The 21269-nt window shown below is 35.8% G+C and overlaps 1 protein-coding gene and 1 non-coding gene across 2 annotated transcripts in view; one reads left to right on the top strand and one right to left on the bottom strand.

The window, feature by feature from the left end:
- LOC131427620 (nuclear cap-binding protein subunit 1) overlaps positions 1–21269 on the bottom strand; it is a 318774-nt gene that overhangs the window by 8834 nt on the left and 288671 nt on the right. The gene's annotated exons all lie outside the window — the stretch shown is intronic.
- Trnas-aga (transfer RNA serine (anticodon AGA)) lies at positions 10879–10960 on the top strand. The gene has a single exon. It is a non-coding gene; the product is annotated as a tRNA-Ser (tRNA).

Genomic DNA, 21269 nt, shown 5'->3' with positions numbered 1-21269 from the left:
TTTACAAATTGGATTAAAATACTTTTGTTACCCTATCAGTTCCGATTATCTACTGGACGAGTATAAAAGGTAAACTTTTGATTGAAAATCGTTCTTTTCGACGTGAACATTTCAAAAGGGTCTTAAAACAATTGACAGATTCTCTTTGTTTACTTTCTCTTTCGATTATATCTTATATATCTTCACACGATTGAATCAGTGCCATCAAAGAGAGTTGGAAATCATCGCAACAACAAAAACCCGGCATGGCTCATTTAACATAGAATCGACACCAGTGCGAGAGCGAATTTCTCTCGATGACATTTCTGAGAATCAAAGGTTAGCACGCTGCTGTGGGGATCCTCTCTGAAGCAACAAACGGTCGCTTATTCTCGTTTCGCGATCCGATTCTATACAGGCAGTTGTTAACTGCGATAGAATCATTTTACTATTGCCGCTTATTCTAACTATGTGCATATAACCTTTGTATAAGTTGTGTCTATGAAAATTTCTGTGAATGCTCCACACAAGAGTTTTGAAATATTGCAACCTAGTATGAGAATCATCAAGTTGAATCATCGACTCGATTTTCTGCGATAATTGTCAACTTGCGATTCTCTCTTGGGAAATTCCACACAGCAACAATCATTATCAGACTGTAAATTTTTTTTAAGGGCGTGAAATACTCAGAGTATGAAGTGAAGCGAAGAAATGTAGCAAAATTCTCTCACGATTCATACATTGAGAGACTCGAGTTCTTGTAGCATCTTCTACCGGATTGAAAATGTTGCATACAATGTAGATAGCAACATAGCAGCTTCTGTCAAATTTTCGGCAATCACCAACACTGTCTGCGTTATTACGCAATTGTTCGTAACATGTATGATACTATTACAAAGCTGGAGATATTTTCTTTCATTCTATATGCAAATTTGGTAAGTGAACGTGAAAATTTAGGTGTTATTAACAGAAGAGAAAGTAAACAAAGAGAATCTCTCATTGGTTTATACCTCGGCGAATGACCGTAAGGTTAAAACCGAGGGTAAATAAAGCAACATAATAATAATAATCTCATTGGTTTATGTACCCTTATGAAATGTTCACGTCGATTTCTTCTAGTGCTTTAGACGGAACTGGATGTCGAGGTGTGGTTCTTCCACCAACATCAGTAAGAACAAAGCAAGTATGAAGCGTGAAACGCTCAGGTCGTGCTTTCATTTGAAGTTCGATCGTCAGCAGATGCCAATAATGAGAACAGACCTTTTGCGTAGTACAAAACCTCAAACGCTCAGGTCGTGCTCTCATTTGGACTTCGGTCGTCAGGTGGAGCAGTCGGCAATAAAAGTATAAAGCCTGAAACGCACCGGTCACAGAGCCAGTTTCCATTCAAAGAATATCGATTACATCATCTTACTGTTGTTGGTCGTTTGTATTAGAGCAAAATGCAACGAAAAATAAACAACAATAGGGAACATTATGAAAAATCAGTCCTTCTAATGGCTCCAAATGTTATCCAAAGAACTACAAATATTGCTTCTTTGAAAGAAAAAAATTAAAATTAAAACCATCAGTGTAGTGCATATCTGGGATAATTTGATTAGCTTTGTGCAAATTTTGCAGTGCAAAATTCGCAACGGTGTTAAATATTCACATAATTTGGCCCTTCTGAATGTCAGAAACTTATTCCGTACTGCCCTTTGATAGTTTCTTTCGTTGAAATATTCAAATTCTAAATGAAATAATTGACAACAAAATTCTGCATGTTGCTATTAAAAACCATAATTGTATATCATAAGAATTGTGCGAAATTTTCCTTCCCTATACTGTATACGGCCCATTGTCCAACCAGTTGTAGTTTGTAGTAGAATCAGGGTGGCAAGTGACCGGGAAAATCGGGAAAAAGTCGGGAATTTGGTTTCACCGGGAAAAAATCGGGAATTTTAGTGAAAAACCGGGAAAAATATTACTAGCTCACATATGAGTAACAGCTGTTAGCATAATGATTTTTTTTCAACAAGTGAAATGTAGGAGACCATACGTAATTTTGCGTTTGAGCGAGATGTTCAGTAATAGTGTTGAAACAGCTTATTGTCTCATACATGTTCTATGTTGAACATTCCATTGGAAATTGGACTAACAACAAATATATTATATATCAATATGGATCACTTTAACGAATTCAATACAAATCGAAAAGGACATCACAGTAACACCATCTCGTGACGCTCAAGGCTATTAGTTCAGTCAAATTTAATAGTTTGCGTTTATCGTGCACCCAGAAGTGAAATGTCACAACTAATTGAGCATGATGCCCAAATAGAGGTGTGAACATTTTCATGTGTTTTTTCTGACGAAAGTAAATATTGCCTAAAAATAATGTAGAATTACGTTCTTTAAGACCTATCGTCTTAATCACCAATGAAAATGAAAATTTTCGGAGGATGTTTCACTTTTTTCAATTTCATTTGTAATAAATGTTCATAGTGGCAGCACTGTGTATTTAAAATCAGCATCAAGCCGTTCTTCTTTCTAGTGAATTAATGTGTAAGCAAAAAAGATTTGTTAACTGTAAACTTACTATGATTTCGACCTGTTTGTCTCACGGATAAACAGTAAATTAAAGACATCGAGCTGTACCAGTAGTGCCAACTGCATTACAAACAATAATATACCGTAGTATTACATATCTGCAGTTCAATGAAATGCTCTAAACAAACTGTACTGGAATCGGGAATCATTATCACAGTAAACCTGAATACAAATGGATTATATTTTCAAATCAAGAAATTGCAATACTTAATTCGAAAATGTTGGTAAAATTCTGGAATAAGCATTAAGATTATTTCGTTTAGTTCTGCGTTTACATTTCACACTCATTTATATAAATAGGGATTTTTTATATAACAATGTGTTCTCTTCCGAGTTAGTATCAGATTGCTATTCTAAACCGTATTTACAGCTTATTTTTTCGTGCAGTGCATATCGAGAAATATTTCATATATTTGGGTTTGTTTGATTCAGTGTACTGCATCCATGGCTGTCATATGTGCATTAAAAAATTTGTAGTGTATTAGTAACCTTTTTTACCACCGCACTTTACTGTGATGTCCCTCGTGAATCGCAAGAGTGATCCATATTGATATATAATATATTTGCTAACAACCTATGTCTCGTCCAACGATTTTTAAGGGTTTAACAGCAGTTTTAAATCAATCAGGAAACATCAGAGCTTTTTTCTTAGTTGTTGTCGATAATAACACAATGAATGCGCATAGGGAAAATTTTTACTAAAGATATTAAACTTTCTTAGGAGTCTTTATGTTTTCAAATTTGCTAATGATTGCCCTTGTTTCAACACAATTTGTCTCAATAATGTCATCTTGACACAATACTTGTCTTATGCTCATTTCTGTGAGATGTCAATAGGACTCACAAAATTGGAAGAGTTGTCGGCTTTGATCTTATCCACCGTTTGCAGGGAGTATTTGGGTTTCTTTTTGTGAATCTATGTTTAATTTCCTTTTAAAGGTCCTCAACTGTTCCATAGTAGGACTGCAATAACGTTGATATTGATGTAGATGAAGGTGAATGGGCCGGCGAACGACCGCAACTTGGTTAAAGCCGGGTATAAATAAACGATATAAAAAAAGGTGAATGGAATATAGTTTGAGCTTAAGGAACTTAACATTGCACCTTAAAAAAATTTTACATAATAATAATATATTTACATTATTAATGATTAATTTAAATTATTTATGGCTGTATCGATATTTCATTTCTCAAAACAATTTCAGGGTTTACTTTGCTTTCGATGTAAGATCTGTATTCTAGCCGATTAGTTCTGAGGTAGTAGAATATATAACTAAGTGAGCTAATCATTTCTTAATTTGATTTGAATTCGATTGTTATTGGTAGATGATCTGAATCAAAGTCACCATCACGTCGGCGTCACCAGTGAATTAGCTAGATTTATTTCAACTTATATATTCGCAAATAACTTTTGGGATACAGGACAGCTTTCGGAGCACACCTTTTTCACGTGGCACAGGATTTATGCTACTATTCATTGAATTCACTTAGGGTTAGTTTAAACTATTGAAATGTATTAAAACTATAGGCATTAGTCTACTTCTTATTTGCATATAAAACCTTAGTTAGAATAGTAACTCGTCATGGATGCCGGTGACAAACACTCGCTGCTTTCCTTGGGAAACACGCGAGAAGATACTAGAAACAAAATATGTAAGCATATTGGCATAAAATGAAGACTATATTTAAAAAAACCGTTATTACAGCTTTAAGCTGCCGTCAATGAAAAAAAGGGCTGCTATAAGGATTGTTTGTCCGAAAATCCGTACAACTACAAATGTTACATTGATCTACTAGAATCAGATCAATTGTAGAAAGATTTCTCGTTGAAGATGAATTAATTGAGCTATTGGAAATAAAACTGGCTTAAAACCAGTGCAGAGCTCATCATGAAGAACTCGTACTTTCTTATTACTCCACAAGCATTTAGAATCTTGTTAGGAAAAAATAGATCGATATCTTGTGCGTTTTTACAGCTATCATTTGATTTATTTGCTGTAAAAACTCATGCGCATTGCAATCGTAAACATGCTGCATTCTAAAAATGGGATGACATGACTGATGTACCTTAAGTATATGTACATCTAATGATTTTAAATTGAATTTTATTACATGAAAATTCAAAATTTTTGGTGTGGTAGGACAATGTTAATAATTGGTTTTATGGTTTCCATCACAATCGTAGCATGACAATACATCTGAGGGCATCGTTCATTGAAGTGATGTGCTTGCAAACGAATTACCACAATTTAAACATCCTATGTCCGTATGACAATTTGTTGTACCATGGCCGAAGCCCTGGCAATTACGATATTGTGTTAGGTTCACTGTGCCATCATGCCGTTTATAATTTTCCCACCGAACTGATATTTTCACTTTCACTTCCGGAAGAAGCCAAAGTTTGAATTAAAGAATATAAAAACTACTAAACAGAGGTGATTTGAGCCTTTTCCAAAAACCGGGAATTTTTATCTTATAAAAACCGGGAAAAAATCGGGAAATTGAAATCGACAATTCACTTGCCATCCTGTAGAATTTTCCGCTGATTAGCCTTATAAAATGCATAGCACCGACTCAGAATAGATTCGAACTAAACTCGTCGCTCTCCATCACGAACGACTTCATAAAAGGTTTTTTTAAACCACCATCATTTTATCATAAAGAACTATACTGGTTATTTCGTAATATTTAATTGTATGTCAGAATGTTTAATGTAACTAATCTGTACTTTAGTTTAGGTGTATTGTTTCCAATTCTAGAAGTGAAAAAGAGGAAAGTTTGCACAATTCACACAATCGATCAACTAATTGACATTCGGAAGTATAAAGAAAGAGTGTCAGTTTTATTCGTATTCACGACATCCAGTTATGTCTCTTACATTATACACCCGTACTTTTTCACTCTAAAAAAGGTCTGTAAACTTCAAAATATCCAGAACAATCTTGATTGAAACACACGTGATATCAGCAGAACTGTACGATGTCATCGGTAATGCTGATTTGTCATTTTGCTTATATCAATGAATATAGCATAATTATGAAAAATTATATATTTACCATCCCAACAGCTTTGTCTTGTTTTTTTCTGGTGAAATGTTGAATAGCATCTTTGGAATATTGATCTTGAATTGAGGCGAAAACAACAGATTTCCATTTCGCAGATGCATTCGTATTCGTTTATTTATCTGTTTAGATAACAAAATAAACTACATCTAACTTACTACGAAAATCCGTTTTAATCTACTTAGTGGCGTAATGATGCTTTTCTCATATAACTCAAATTTCTCTCAATATTACTAAGGAATTCTTCACAAAACTTTTCTTTGATTCTCTTATAAAAACGATAAAATTAATTTAGACATAAACTAGCATAACTTTTTCAATTTATAAACAGTTTTGAGTCACTTTAAGCAGGTTTTTCCTGTTTATTACGTTGTCGCTTTGCATGACAGTTTCAGATTTTAAATCCACTGTAGTTCCGGAAACTTAGAGTGAATCCCGGATAAGAGTATACGATCACATTCTTGGTACTGGGATCTGGTATACCGGAAATAAATATGCTTAGCAATAACTAACTAAGCCGACTATCGTTGGCAAAAGAAATTTATCACAGAAGAAAGAAAAAAGAAAATCCTCAAATGTTTTTCTCTTCACCAAATTGTGTTTTCTTCTCAACGAATTCAGCAGCTGAGCTCCGGTCAGAATATTTCTTGACGAAAAAAAAAAACTGTAAAGAGATCTCGCCTATTTTCTTAATTTGGTATTCCCGTCAACTTCAAGACGAATATTTTTAACATTTGAAAAAGAAAACATTTTTTTCTTCTAGGTTTTTACGAAAGAAAACCTGATAAAATTCAGCCAAATTTTTAATAAATTACTAAGGAGTGTATCGAAAATAAGCTATCCACATACATTTGTGTTGAATGCATGTATTTGTGATGGTTTTTTATGCTCAGATCACAGTATGCTGTGCGTTTGGCTGTCAGCTTTCGTTTGTTTACTTGTTTTTGCGGTTGAAATTCTGCGTTTTCAAAATTTCCCCTAATGAAAAGGAAGTGAAAATTAAGGTTCTGGACACATGGCTAAGTGAGCAAGGTATTACTATGCGAAAATTGGCGAAGCGCTTTGGAATTCATCATGTCAGTTTGGAAACCATCCATAATAAGTTTTGGGAACACTATTCTTTGGATGAGCTACCAGAAAGAGGCAGAAAACCCGGTTCTTCCAAACCGAAACTGGACCAGAAAGTGGTATCTCTAATAATGAAGAACAAATCAATGTCAATAAGTGATTCGGCCAAAAAAGCAGGAACTAGTGTCGGAATGATCCAGTGTATCAAGAGGCGAAATCACCTGAAGACCTATAAGAAGCAGAAAATCTCGAAACAAAATGTAGAACAGAAGAAGCGAGCAGCAACAAGGGCCCGGAAATTGTATTCGCGTCTTTTGCAGTGTCCGGATGCATGCGTTTTGATGGACGATGAGACTTATGAAAAGAAGGACTCAAAAACCCTTCCAGGTCCACAATACTTTACTTTAGTCGTTGAGGAGGATGTGAGCGATGCGGACAGGTCGATTCAAGTGGAGAAATTCGGTCGAAAGGTACTGGTATGGCAAGCAATAGGTTCCTGTGGTTTTAAGTCAACCATTTTTTACACTACCGAAACTATAAATGCAGAAATTTATCGATCTGAGTGTCTCCGGAAGAGATTGCTGCCTTTATATAAGAAGCATAGTACATCTCCACTGTTTTGGCCAGATTTAGCGTCGGCTCACTATGCCAAAACCACTCTCAATTATCTTGCGGAAAAGGGTATAAATTTCGTAGAGAAAAATATCAATACGCCAAATTGCCCTCAGCTTCGACCCATCGAACTTTACAAGGCAATCAAGAAGACTGGTAAGGCAGCTGGGAACATGCAGGAGTTCAAAAAACTTTGGGCACAAGCGCCCAAAAAATGCGATGCACAACTTGTCCGGAACTTGATGAAGAGCGTTCGATCAAAAGTTCGAAAAATCGTGAAGGAATAACTTAAATTTCATCCGGTTTTCATTATGCTCAAGTTTAACCTCGTACAATTAAGGATCAATTTTAAGTTTGAATATAATATCGTTTTTTATCATAATTTGAAAGAAAAATTTGTGGATAGCTTATTTTCGATACACTCCTTACTTAATGAGAAAATATATAAAATATATATGGCTACTGCTAATACTAATAATGTCTACATGTTAGAATTTTTTGAATCGAGAAAGCCATTTCGCCGAAAGGGTCATTTCACCGAATCCTGCAATTGTCTTAATATCGTAATTGGAGTTGATTTAAAATAAAGACAAAAGAGAGATGATAGCATTAACGAAAAAAATTTGTTGACTACTAGCTAAACATCAAAGCAATTGCATAGGTGTATCTACCAGGCAAATATATGTCATACTTTCCATTTACAAAGTGAAAATAACTAATGCGGTTTTGCCACATCGTTTTGGTTCGTGTGCTGTCCATCCTCGCTACCGCTTGTTCGGCCTTAACTGAAGCAAAGAAACCTAGCTTTGAGTAGACCGGTTATTCTGCGAAAAGACTTTCAGCGAAATGGCATTCGGCGAAATGTCCCGCTCCCAATAAAAAAATAAACTCTTTCAAAATTTCTTTCGCAAACATTATGAAGAGTTCGTTTGCTTTTTGAAATGTCAAAACATAATTTCTTGAATATGGCGGGAATTCCAAATTAAATAAATAAGCGAAATCTTTTTGCTAATTTTTTTTTTCAAGAAATTTTGTGACCGGAATCATGAACTAAACCGAAGAAATATAAGACGAGTTGAAACTACTCTCCTCAATTTTTTAGGGGCAGTGTGACAGGAAACTTTCTTTTGACATTGAAATTTTTATAACATGTAATTTAGGAACCGGAAGTCGTATCCAAATATAATTTGTTAGAATTCTACGGAATTGTAAGACCTTTGATTTGAACCTACGCTTGTGAGAATGGATCCAGCGGTCTCTGAAAATCAAGTACATTTTTTTCACTTTTTGCTCATTTTGTCCCGTTACTTCGGAATAAGAAATCGGATCCGTATGAAATTCAATAGCTGACTATAGAATCAAGCGCTTTTTTATTTGAATCTACACACTTAAAAAAATCCTGTGATTTTACATCTTATTAGATGCACATAAATGGAGCGTCGCAGCTTACGCAAATTTACGTGGAAGAACATTTTATATTGTGTCTAAAACTCCATGACATGAAATTCATTGAAATAAAAAAAAATAGGATACTGATAGCAACCGCCGCGACTTGAACCAAGAATCATTGGATCGCAAGTACGTCTGTTAATCGACTGAGCCACCGAAGCATGCATCTGCTTGGCTGGTAAAAGCTGCATTTAAATTCATACAGTCGAACCTGCTAGAAGAACGCAAGTTACAGTCGAAACCAGTAGAATTCAAGCTCATCTAACATTAAGTCATTACAAAAAAAATTCTCCGTCATTTGACAAATTAGGTCGTTATGAATCGTTATCGTATGACGGATTAAGTCACCTGTAAAATTCAAATTTTTTTGGAGTGTATTTTTGTGAAAATCGGTTCAGCCATTTTCGAAAAAATCAAGTGCATATTTTTGTTACATGCACACCGGAATGTTCTTATATCGAAGAACTGAGTCGAATGGTATATACCATTTGATCATCGGAGCTTCAGTACAAAAGTCGATTTGCACAGTTTTTGATAAACTTTTCTTTATGAAAAAGGCAAAAAGTATCGAATCTTCCAGAAGATTCTTATTTCCTATTTACATACGACACCCACAGACTAAACAGAAAAAGACAAATCAAACATGCTGCAATTTTTTCCATTGATTTACAAATATAATTGAAAATTACCATCGCTTTTAATTGAAATGTTAAACATTGTTTTTTTCCAATAATTTTCCTACTTAACGAACTAAAAATTGTACTTGTCGAGAGTCAAAATTGTATGAGCCTAATTTATGTGTGCAATTTTTTTTTACTTTCTCTGGAGATGAAGAAATGTTCTTTCGAAACGTCGACCTGTAATGCAAAATCAATATTTTGGGATTAAGCATTTGACTAAATAGCCATCCGCTGATGAATTAATAAATAAATTGTATCCAAGCATTTTGCCTCAGAACTAAACAAAAAATTAGAGAAGTACTGTAATTTTGATTTAAAAATATAAACCTTTTTTTTCAAATTGAATTCTCGAATAAAAAAAGTATATCACATTACTTAACTAGACGGCATCCTGTCACAGATATGGTTTGTTTGGATCCTAAGGTGATTATTATGATCAGTCAGTCGATAAAAAGACATTGGAGAAAAATTCGGTTTGGACAAAAAAAACAGATTGGTATGTGTATTAGGTGGGTCGGAAAAATAATTACCTATCTTGGGACAAAATTTAAATAAAATTAAAAAAAAAGCCTTTTGTAAATCGACTTTCAATCAATTTCTTTCAGTGTAGAACTCGATTAGGATTTTTCAGTACAATAATTGGAAAATTTGACCAATTTTGAGTAAATCACTAGTACACCAATTTTTTTATGATTAATCGACTCAAGTTTGTACACAGAAAAAAATAATGTAATTTACCCGACATGTAATTCAATGATACTTTGAAAGAGACATAAATTGAATAAAAAAAATGATTGAAAACCATCATCGATGTAAAAGTAAATTAGAACACCTTGATTTTTCAATGAATTTTAAACATATTTTAATCTACGATTAATTTTGCTTTTAAAGTATATTCAAAAGTAAAGACCTGAGGAGTAACTTTATATTCAATTTCCTGCTCCAAATATGTGCATGCAAATAGATGTAGATATTTTTATCTGTGTAGTCTGGTAAAAAATCGATTTGTTTAACTTCACGGGTTTAATATCCAATCTCGCCATTATCGTTTTTTTTGGAAAAATATATAAACTATGTACTCAAAGTTTGCCAACAAAAAATATTTTAAACCGGTACCGATGTATTGAGGATCAGTTGAAAATTCGTTGAGAACTTGATCGTGCATTTTGAATTTCTCATGTTCCACATGGTGCAGATCGATGTTTTACTTTACTTGCAGTTGACAAACAAAAAATACTGCTATTTACAGAATACACCCCACCTACCATTCTGTTATGCAGACGAACGCACACGGAATATGTTGAAAAAGTAACAAACCCGTTTTCATATGATCAACCAAATCAACTGCCCTCTCACACTCATTCACCGGCGAATTCGTGAACTCATCTGGTTGATCAAGAGAAAACAAAGCTCTCGTTCGGGAACCGATTGACCAGACAGCAGCCGTGGCCGAGCGGTTAAGGCGTCTGACTAGAAATCAGATTCCCTCTGGGAGCGTAGGTTCGAATCCTACCGGCTGCGCTTGTCGATTATCGATTTTTTTTTACTATCATCGAATCCAACCCTATTGAAAATAGTTCTTTTCAACATTCTAGAATCGAACGATTACGAAATCCTTCCCGTTAAAAACAAAATGTCTCACAAAACGTATCCACGAAACTAATAGGAAAGAAGGAAAAGTGGCGCGAACAAACACACCGAGTTTCGAACCCCGCCAGACGGGTAAACCGAAAGCAGCCATCGGAACGTGGCTAGAAAAGATCATCGCTTCTCCGATTCATGGCATCCTCTGTCTACTACGACGACATGTTGAGTCACGTCATATTGAAACTGAGTCGTGTGAGGCTGAGGAGTGAGTGAACGAACAAAAAGATGCCTCATCAGCACGAGGCACCTGCTACGATGTCCGGTTCGGAGGGCACAGCTCAGGGTCTCTTGCTCGAAAGACCACACTAGCGCGCAGCAGTATGATGAGTGGTAAATTTGTTGTCGTGTCTTGCAACACCCACCAACATCTAGTACCTCTCTCGGTAACTGTTGCTGCCAGCAATTCGTCAACCAGCCAACCAAGTGGGTGGGTGGAGAGGTGATATGAACAATACACGGCAGAAGAGTCGATAATGAAAGCATCCTCTGATTCCGCCCACCAACTGAATCGCAACTACCAGATTGGGACTCTCGGAACATGGGCTTCCGTAGCAAGCTGCCGCTGCCTATTCAAGGGTTGTGTCCACTTGGGTACCCTAGGTTCACGCCTCTTAGCTAAGCCACGCGGATTCATCGAATCTATCAACCAGGAGCGCAGCCATCCAAGCAGTCGAACCGTCCCGAATCGCACATACTGCTTTGTACGACGCTGCTGGAACGGATATGGAAAAAAGTCGCCTTCGAGTAGAACTGCACGCATGTCTCCTCTGTGACTCACTGTTACCTCACATAGCCATTGCTGCTGCCTGTCGCGCTGTCCAGACAACGAAGGAATCGAAAGTTGGAAGGCGTGGTAGCATCAACTAACTCACTCATAATATTCGTGTGTCACATTGACAGCAGCGTAAGCGTGAGAGTAAGAAATGAACAATCCTGACCAGGAGTACAGGATGATTGGAAGCACAACCGATCGTGGTGTGAAAGTAGGGGTGAAGGTACTCGTGTTGCCATTCGTTAATGCACTTGAATAATGAATTTTAATAAGGGGAATAAGACATCTGCGCGTGACTTACTCAAAATTACAAAATGGGTAGAGTTTAGTATATACCGAGGAACTGATTTATTGAGTGGAAATTAATATGATGAATATGATATTGTCAAGAACGACATTGCATTTTTCAAACTAAACAATGTAGATTTAATCAGTGCGGTTTCTGTATGGGAATGTCATTAAAAATGCCTTACTTTTAACTATATGGATTCGGGTATAGATAAAAAATTCAAAACGAGTCGTCTTTTTCTGTCATAACCTTGAAAATAAATGGATTTATATGATTCAACAAACACTCAATTCCCAAACAACATGTTGTATCTTGTCTCTACGAAATATTGGTAGATCACCGACTCTATTAATTATAGCACTTTTAGAGAGCAGGTTAATCTAAAATGGTTTTTTTTTCTGGGAAATTTTGCTCTCGCAAAGTAGCTTGTACAAAACACAATGGGTGCACCTAAAGCACACTTATTTTCACTATAACAGTGATTAAGTGTCCCAGAAAATTAAGGGATCTATACGAGAATACTTCGTATATGAAAAGAGGGTCATTTGCCTCCCGCGAGGTAGTTCATTTACTATTTAGTTTAAATCGATAAAGGTTTCTAAAAAGGTGTAATTGGAGTCGATTAGGTTTTAGATTTATGGCTGGGGAAAACCGAAGTAAAATATACTACTGTTTTGTTTTATTTCGTTTTAGTGGTACATAAAAACTTTAGAATATAATTGAATAATATTTAATCATTTCCCATAGATTTCTGAAGGAATAATATGAAATCGGTAGTGAATACAAAAATCTCATATCTACGCAGTCCCAGTTTAGCGGGGTTGTGCTTGGACACGCTGAATAAAGCTGCAGCGAGTTCAAAATAAAATCTTACAAACGATCCTGAATCTGCCCTCTTGGACTAGGTGTATGAGCTAGATACTCTGGATACCCTAGAACAAAGATTGTAACAATTTTGCACATATTTGGATATGGGTTTTCAATCTCCTAGATTGAAGTCGTTCAAAGATTGAATGTCATAGGATCATGTTACACACAAAACAATATACCTGTGTTTCTAAGAGCACAAGACTTTGCATTTGAGAGGAACGGAAAATTTTTGTATCTGAAAGCAATCCTTTACTTGTTTAAGAAAAATATTTTCAACTTACAAAATAGTCAAGCAGGCACCATTAACGGTTTTGTGAAAAGCTTTCCTCTTCATTCCGGAACGAAATCTTTCGTGCCGACGTGGGGTCGTGTTATCAATTCTCCTTCCTGTGCAATATGGGAGCTAATTTTTACACAATAATTGTTTATGAAGTTATTTATTATTAATATAATGAAAAAGGTATATTGTTTATTCTTTTATTATTTTTTCAATTTCTTTCGAAAAGATCTTTGTAATACAGTATTACTTGAAAGGGTGCAGTGTGATGTGTTTTTTCAGTAGACAATAAGAAATATTTCCCATCCTATTAACTTCAGTCAGATGGAAAATAAACACATAAATGAAATAAATAAATGAAACTAGAAAAAAAATCCACCAACCATAATTGTCCTTAATTATTGTTTTGTTTTCCGTATACAAAGATCTAGGGCCAAAGGGTCAATTCACATAAATTGTAAACCATCGATGTATAAAACACAAAACAAATAATCAACAAAGAGCATTTTACATACACAACGGGTGTTTTCCTAGGAGGTTTGTTTTTTCAATAGGGATTCCTCTATTGTCTGAAAGCTGTTTTGACAGTGTAAAGTGACGTCTCTACTTAGTATTTTTTGGCAAATCCTCATAAATAGGTTAACTCCAAAAAGAAACGCTTATAAATAGTGGAAATTTATTTTCAAAATCTGTGTTCAAATAAAACTGTTTATAGCGCAAAGTTCGCTCGGAAAGTCCAATTTGAAGATGTGCATTTAACGTGTAGTGATTGGGCATGAGTCTGGACATAACACGAATGAAATCACATCCAACCCCCTGAACCATGCCTTTGTCGATAATTTAAATACATCCATCGACCAACATTTAAATACATCCATCGACAAGAAACTTGTCAGTTGGCAAGTGAACTTGAGCGAATTCTCAAATCACAATACTTCTCAGGAAACACAAAATCTAGTACATTCTATTGAGCTTTTTACACCGTCTCTTCAACATGCGCTCCTGTTGATCACATATTGAGTTTAGTGGTGGTCAAAGAAAAATGTATTTTGCTCTGTTGCCTATCCCACCAATCACGAGGCAACACCGTCGACGCTCGCGGAATGGATGCGCGTTTCAGTCCAGTCCGTATGCGGTAGGTACGGGATTTTGCTACTACAAACCCCTTACACAAGATTCTGGCGACTGTGACAGTTATACAAACGGGATGTTGTGTGGGGTATGTCCCTCTCTCTTGTTAGTCCGCATGGCATAGTTGTGCTTTCTCACTTTCTCCTCCGTGATACTTTTCACCACTCTTTTTCTCCTACTGTTGTGAGGGGTAGATACTCAACGAGCTTGGAATTCGTTTGGTGGATTTCGGATCGCTGATAGCGCCTGGTATGACGTGGAACGTACCCAAACAAGGCTACAACTTAGTAGACGATTAACTGTTTCACTATTTATGGGTGATCCGTAGCTGTATGGGGGAGATCAAATTGATACCATGGTCTATAACTGTGGTAAAGTAGAATCTCACATCCCTCTTCATAGTCGGTAGCGACGAGGAGCGAAGGCTCTCAACAGCTAGTTGGCAATTGACAACTGGTCACACCGCCAACCGAACTGGACAGACGCTGGAAATGAGTCGCTATGGTCAGTTTCTGAACCGTTTCCTGATCAATCCGGCAACCAGGCGAGCAACTTTTTTTGTTGGTCTTCCCGATGTGGGCGTCCGGAATTTTTTAATTTTCGAAATACCCCTCTTTATCAGTTCGACAATGTCGAATCTCACAGATGATCATCATCGACGGAAGGAGGTTTCGACACCGAAATAAAGCGATTGAACAGCCAGACGGTTGACCTAGTGACAAAAGCGCACAGCAGGCCTCGAATTTCGCCGCAGGTGATTTTGCAATGTGTGAAATCCGACATCCACAACAATGCTCTACTTTTGCCAGGCAAGCAGACCGTCCAGGAGGTAGTGGACCATGACTTTTTTCGTGGCTACACGCCTCTTTCTCTTTCTTTCACTCGTTCATTTCCCCATTATGCTTTTTTTTTCGTTTCTTTTCCGTTTCGATTCATCAACCTGCGGAGGGGGATCGACCAAAGATTACTTTATGAAAACTGTTCCGATGCATATAACTGACGCTGGATGGAAGCGTATGCAATGTGCAATCCTGTCAATTCATTTGATAGCAGAAAGTATGATGCAAGTCGGAAGGCATTGCACTTTCGTCGGCCGAGTTGATCGCCTGTCTTGGGGCGATGATTGGGGCAAAAAGCAAATTATGAGCGCGTGGTGCGGTTGCTTTTAATTTTTTCGGTTCATTTGACATTCTACTATGCCACTTTTGTTTGTTCGGTGCGGGTTGAGGTTAAGTGAGAGACCAAAATGGGCACTAGCTGCTTAATGGGTCTATTGTTGACAGCAAAACCGTCTGATGGTAGTTAAAGTTGTTGGTGGAATCTTTTTATGGTTCTGGATGACATAATCGATACACAGAAGGAGGGATAGAACAATCGATGATTGAGGTTAAGGCTCGTCGGTATCAGGGTTGCCAAAAAACGACATCATCTTTTTGATTTGGAATGCTTTTTTTATGGTCACTAAGCAGTTAAAATCTGAAGTGAAGTTTGTTTTCGTTATGCAGCAATTGCAATTTCTACTAAAAGTTTCATATACTAAAAGGAAGCTTTCGTCGGGGATTTCGCAGATCTGCAACATATTGATTTGATTCCGGAATGAAATAGTTCGTTGAATGAATGAGTTAACAACAAACGCTCAAAATTTATTATACAATTCATTTGGGAAATCATGCTTGACATTCAATAATTCCGTATGTCTGATACTTGTGCCACCACTAAACTCACTGACTTCCCGAGTGAACGTTTCAACAATATTCTATATTACAGTCCCGGGAAGTCTGTGAATCAAAGCTTTTATTCGAGGAAACTGAAAAAAAATTGCAATACTATCGCGTAAAGAATAAAACCTTCCCTATTTTTTATAAATGAAATTACGTGATACAAAATAAACGAGTGAATAGGATTTAGACAAAATAGTTGTTATAAAATCATTTTAAATCACCAATTAAAGGTGGACAGATTTCACGCGCGTCTTGATTTTGTATTATTTCCGCTTTATTATTTAATTTATTTATTAAAATTATCAATTGGTTATATTGGTTGATCTGGGCAGCCGGCTATCGAGAAAAATATTAATTTATTGTTTGAAATATTATTATCAAGTGTTTTTTTACTATGTATTCAATATACCGATATATGTTATCTCTGTTATTAACTTTGTAATATCATTCAATTTATAATCCTGAAAGACAATCAATAACATGGAAGAAGAAAACATTCCAAATAAAACTTTTCTCCGAAGCTAGACGGAAATTAATAGGTTGAATGAAGAGATAATTTAGTAAAATAAAGTAATCAGAAGTGAAACATTGAAAATATCTGATGTGGAAAAAGAAACTCCTGCAATTGTCGCCTTTTACGACATGGAAGCAGGAACCCAGTGGATCTATTCTTGGTTCATTTTTTCCGCCGGATTCCACACGGCATCTAGGCTGGTACTGTCCGGAGAAAGCTAATAGGTACTATCAATCTCCTAGTGGAAATCAGCTTTTTGGGCACCAGATTACTTTCAGTGGGCAGTAAACTCAAAATTGTCATCAGGTGAGCAATGAGTCAGAAATAGTGGGCTTCGCAACTTTACAACATCTTCTCAGGAAGCTATTAAAAACCATGTAATCACACTTTATCGGCTTCTTGTGCTTACGACCGATGCACAGTGGTTCGAATCAATAAAAACGTGTACATAAATCAGTAGCTGCTAAACCGTTCTTTTAATGCATATAGTTACTGTTAAGAAATTATTTACAAATATATACCGCGTAATTTTATTCTATCCAATTGTTCATGGTCTACTTTAAAAAAAATATAACTATAACTTTTTTTTCTGAAGAGATAGAATTTTTTTAACACAAAGTTTTAGAACTATTGAACATAATTTACTTTGTTAAATATACCAAAAGTCTAGGTCGCACCGTTTCGGATATACAAAGCGTTTTTATGGCAACCCCCTTAAAATCAGTTTTTTATTCATAACGTGTTTCGAGTTATTTTGTTATGCATACTTTGTTTGGAATAATTGTAGAAAATAAAAAATCCCATATAAATGAATCCCATAATTGAAAATGTCAAGGACAAGGATATTTGAAAAGAACATATCTCGCCTGCAGACGATCGCAGACGAGTAATTCAATCACGGTTTGAAAGCTCTTTTGAAGTAGTTTAATGTGTAAGTAGTCTCATCTGCACCTTCCTGCGCCTTTTGATAATAGACAAGTTAGAATTCTATTTAAAAAAACATGAAAAATTGCTATATTTCATTAAACTGAAATGATAGCAGCATAGTATGTTCGAGAAAGTTGTGTAGTTTTTGAAGATGAAAAACTTTGTATAATATGAAAAACTCATATAAATTGAAAATATTTATGTTTTCTTACAAAAACTGGTTTTTGGACACCCTTTTCAGAAAATACATTATATCTTAAATTACACTCAAGTTACGAAAATAGTACCTTCAGCAAACTTGTTTGAAATAACTTTCAGCACAACTTTGTCGAAGTAACTTAGCCCCTATGTTGGCCCTGAGCTAAAATAAAATGTTTATCTCACTTTTAGGGGGATTAATCACATGATTAAAATTTGCCAAAAGATGGCGTCTATCATTCTGAGCAACTTTGCTGAAGATACTGTACCTCAAAAACCACGATCCTATGAGTTATCAATTAAGAACGTGAAATTGGGCTTTTGAACCACTGTGCAGTGGTCCGAAACGAGAAATTCGCGTGACAAAAATATTTTCACTATTAAATATTAGTTTTTGTAGTTGGTGTCTTCACAAAAGTTGTTTGTAATCAAATGGCGCTCCTTTTGATGAAAAAAGTTTGCTAGAGTGTGGTCCTCATTTAGATTGAAATTTTGAAGTTTTTGATGAAAAAACAATCATAAATTATTACTGGTAGCTCATATGAAAAAGCTTGGTCGAGCAAAATTGTGCGCAATGATTAGTTGAACAACTCTTCAGAATACAACTTTTTCGTAGAACGTTTCACAAAAAAGTTAGAACAAAAAAAGGTATTTTTCAGGAGCCACCCTACTTTTACTCGGGAAAATTGATGTAACTTGATCAAATGAAAGGCTAGAGGTGATTTTTTCAGAAAAGTTGCTCAAAATTAAATTTCCTACAACTGTATTGCACAACAAAAGCATTTTTGAGTTCAATTAAGAAAGTTAGATTTTAGATTTCAATCTAAATGAGGACCACCCTAGCAAACTTTTTTCATCAAAAGAAGCGCTATTTGATTACAACTTTTGTGGAGACACCAACTACAAAAAACTAATATTTAATAGTGAAAATATTTTTGTCACGCTAATTTCCCGTTTCGGACCATAGTGCACTGTGCGATGGTAAGTAATTATCGTAGTGGAATGGAGAAGTGGCCGTTCCACTTGTAACAGATGGCCACTCTTTTAAATGTTTTTTGCGACATCCGGCTTCCCATTTCCTCATAACCCGGACTTACTGGCTGTCGACAAACGATCTCCGAAAACTTTTATTACATTAGTAACAGTTAATCTGGCCTCATTCATCAATTTCGATAACTGCGAGCGAGGGAATAGTATGAAATTTCTCAATGCACAAGCCAAATTTTGACTGCCATTTTCACAATGGAGAAGCAAATATCAAAATCACACAGTAGTCTTGGTGAGTTCGAATTCGACTCAGAGTACTCAAACAAATTAATACTTTAATTTGAATAAATTAATTAAGACAAAAACTCCTGGGAGTAAAAGAAAAAAATCCTAATTTAATTTGTTTTGAGATTTGATGATGTTTTAAATTTCGATCCCAGTTTGGATCAGTTTACAAATACACAGATGCCAGATATACAACTAAAAGACAACTTGATGATGAATAAAAAAAAATCATTTTCTATATTTCAGCGAAATTTCCACCCACGAGGCATAATGCACATTTGCTTTTCTCAAAAGTTATCAATTTTTTTCACTGAAATTTTAATGAAACCGAAAATCCGCCATGACAACAGATTACTATAAAATTTTGGTAGCGATGGTTGAATCATATCTGGAAAAATTAAAAAAAAACCGATTATGTCTCTGTTATAAGAAATTTTTGATGTTCGTTCCATAGTAATTTTCTAGGGTGAGGAAGACGATTTTAATTTTGTAACCAGTGAACTTCTTTGCCAATCATTCGGGTTTCTAAAATTAGTTCTAATACAGACGATGTATTTGCAATTTTATAGAAAAATCGTCAAATTTATCGTCTCATATTTTTAGGGGCAAAACGACCCGAATTGTGTGAGGCAAAATGTTCAAGAATTCTCTTACAAAAATTATTCATAAGTTATCAATTTAATGAATAATAGTGAACAATCTTCCACCTGGCAAATATTTTGTCAACGAACAGACTAAAGCCTTCTTTAAATAAGATGAAGAAGCTTTATGAGGTTGCATATTACCCCGTGGTTGTCATGAGCTTTAATCGGTTGTTTAAGATGTATGTTGAGATGTTCAGATAATCGTCATATCGCGTAATTTAAAATGTATATTTTTCATGTTTTCCACGATCGGGCGTCGTGCCCCGCATACATTTCAATAGACAATTTTTAAGGGTTTTGGAAAATAAGATATTCCATGTATTTTTCAATGCATTCAGTGAGTATTTGTACGTAATTTTGAGAAATAATGATCACGGAAGATATATCACGCATGAAACTCTTCCGTGTTATTCTCTATAGTTAAGATATAGCTACATTTCCTAAGGGGGTGAGTTTAACCCCATCTACCCCTAAATTCTCAAATCCTGCGAAATCGCTCTACCAACTGAACTACTGAAGATATGATGACTTCTCGGTAGAAAAGAACTTGATATTTGATCTGATTGTGCGCGGTCGGTGTGATTTAAATTTTAGTTTATCCTCTGTGATCCAATTCCGCACGCAAAAACTTATGGATCCTTTTCTCTACCAATCGAATCTCTCTCTTCAATTCTCCGACTGGGCATGTGAGATCTTGTTGTATACAGAACGACAGATATTCCTGCAACCACTTCTGATTGTGATTCGAGATGTGGCACGGAGCACATTCGGCTTCGGACCCTACCGTGGTCCTTAATATCTCGATATAGAACTCCGTCTTCACCTTGTTGCCTTCTGAAATGAACTCGAATTCATTTTTTTGCAATCGTAAGCTACCAATCCAAATACCTTAACGCTAGAAGAAGACTTGACCAGACACGATGAAGAAGATTACCGATTTTTTTCCTTTGAGTTAGGGTAACGATGGTATATTGGTCATTCCAATATAGTTTGGCCCAGCACTCATATATTTGGTTGTAATCAGAATGAAGACATTTTCATATTTGTTATGCGAAAAAATGGAAAAAAATTCTATTCTGAGAAACGATGAATTTCGTTTTAATTACATCCAGGAATAGAAACCCTGGACCAAAATACCTACGTTAAACTAGTTCAAGAGTTTCATACATCGCCTGACTCGTAGCTTCCGGATGCGGTTGGAAATCATGTGAGTTTTTTCGTGCCCTCGACTTCACCACTATATGGGATTCCGTGCCATAAAGTCACTGATCCCATGTTCCTTCACCATTTTTCACATTGGACGCACTGGCTTCGCCCAAATCTTCCTTTAGATGGAAACGATAACCTTTTCAAATTCTGTAAACTGCCCTCGGCCTTATTAAATATATCGTTGAATAAAAAAAAGTCCATAAATATCCAATCCATCCAATTTATCATTCACACGAAACAGTTCCGGGTTGGCGATTGAATTCATAAGGAACTGGTCCTTCAAGTCAGTTGTACCGTAGTACCAGCCAGGAAGGTTTTACTTTACGAAAGCGAAAACTTTGTCAAATACAAATTATTTG

Source organism: Malaya genurostris, chromosome 2 (genome assembly GCF_030247185.1).
Source record: "Malaya genurostris strain Urasoe2022 chromosome 2, Malgen_1.1, whole genome shotgun sequence".
Taxonomy (NCBI): Eukaryota; Metazoa; Arthropoda; class Insecta; order Diptera; family Culicidae; genus Malaya; species Malaya genurostris.
This window is presented reverse-complemented; position numbering and strand designations above follow the sequence as displayed.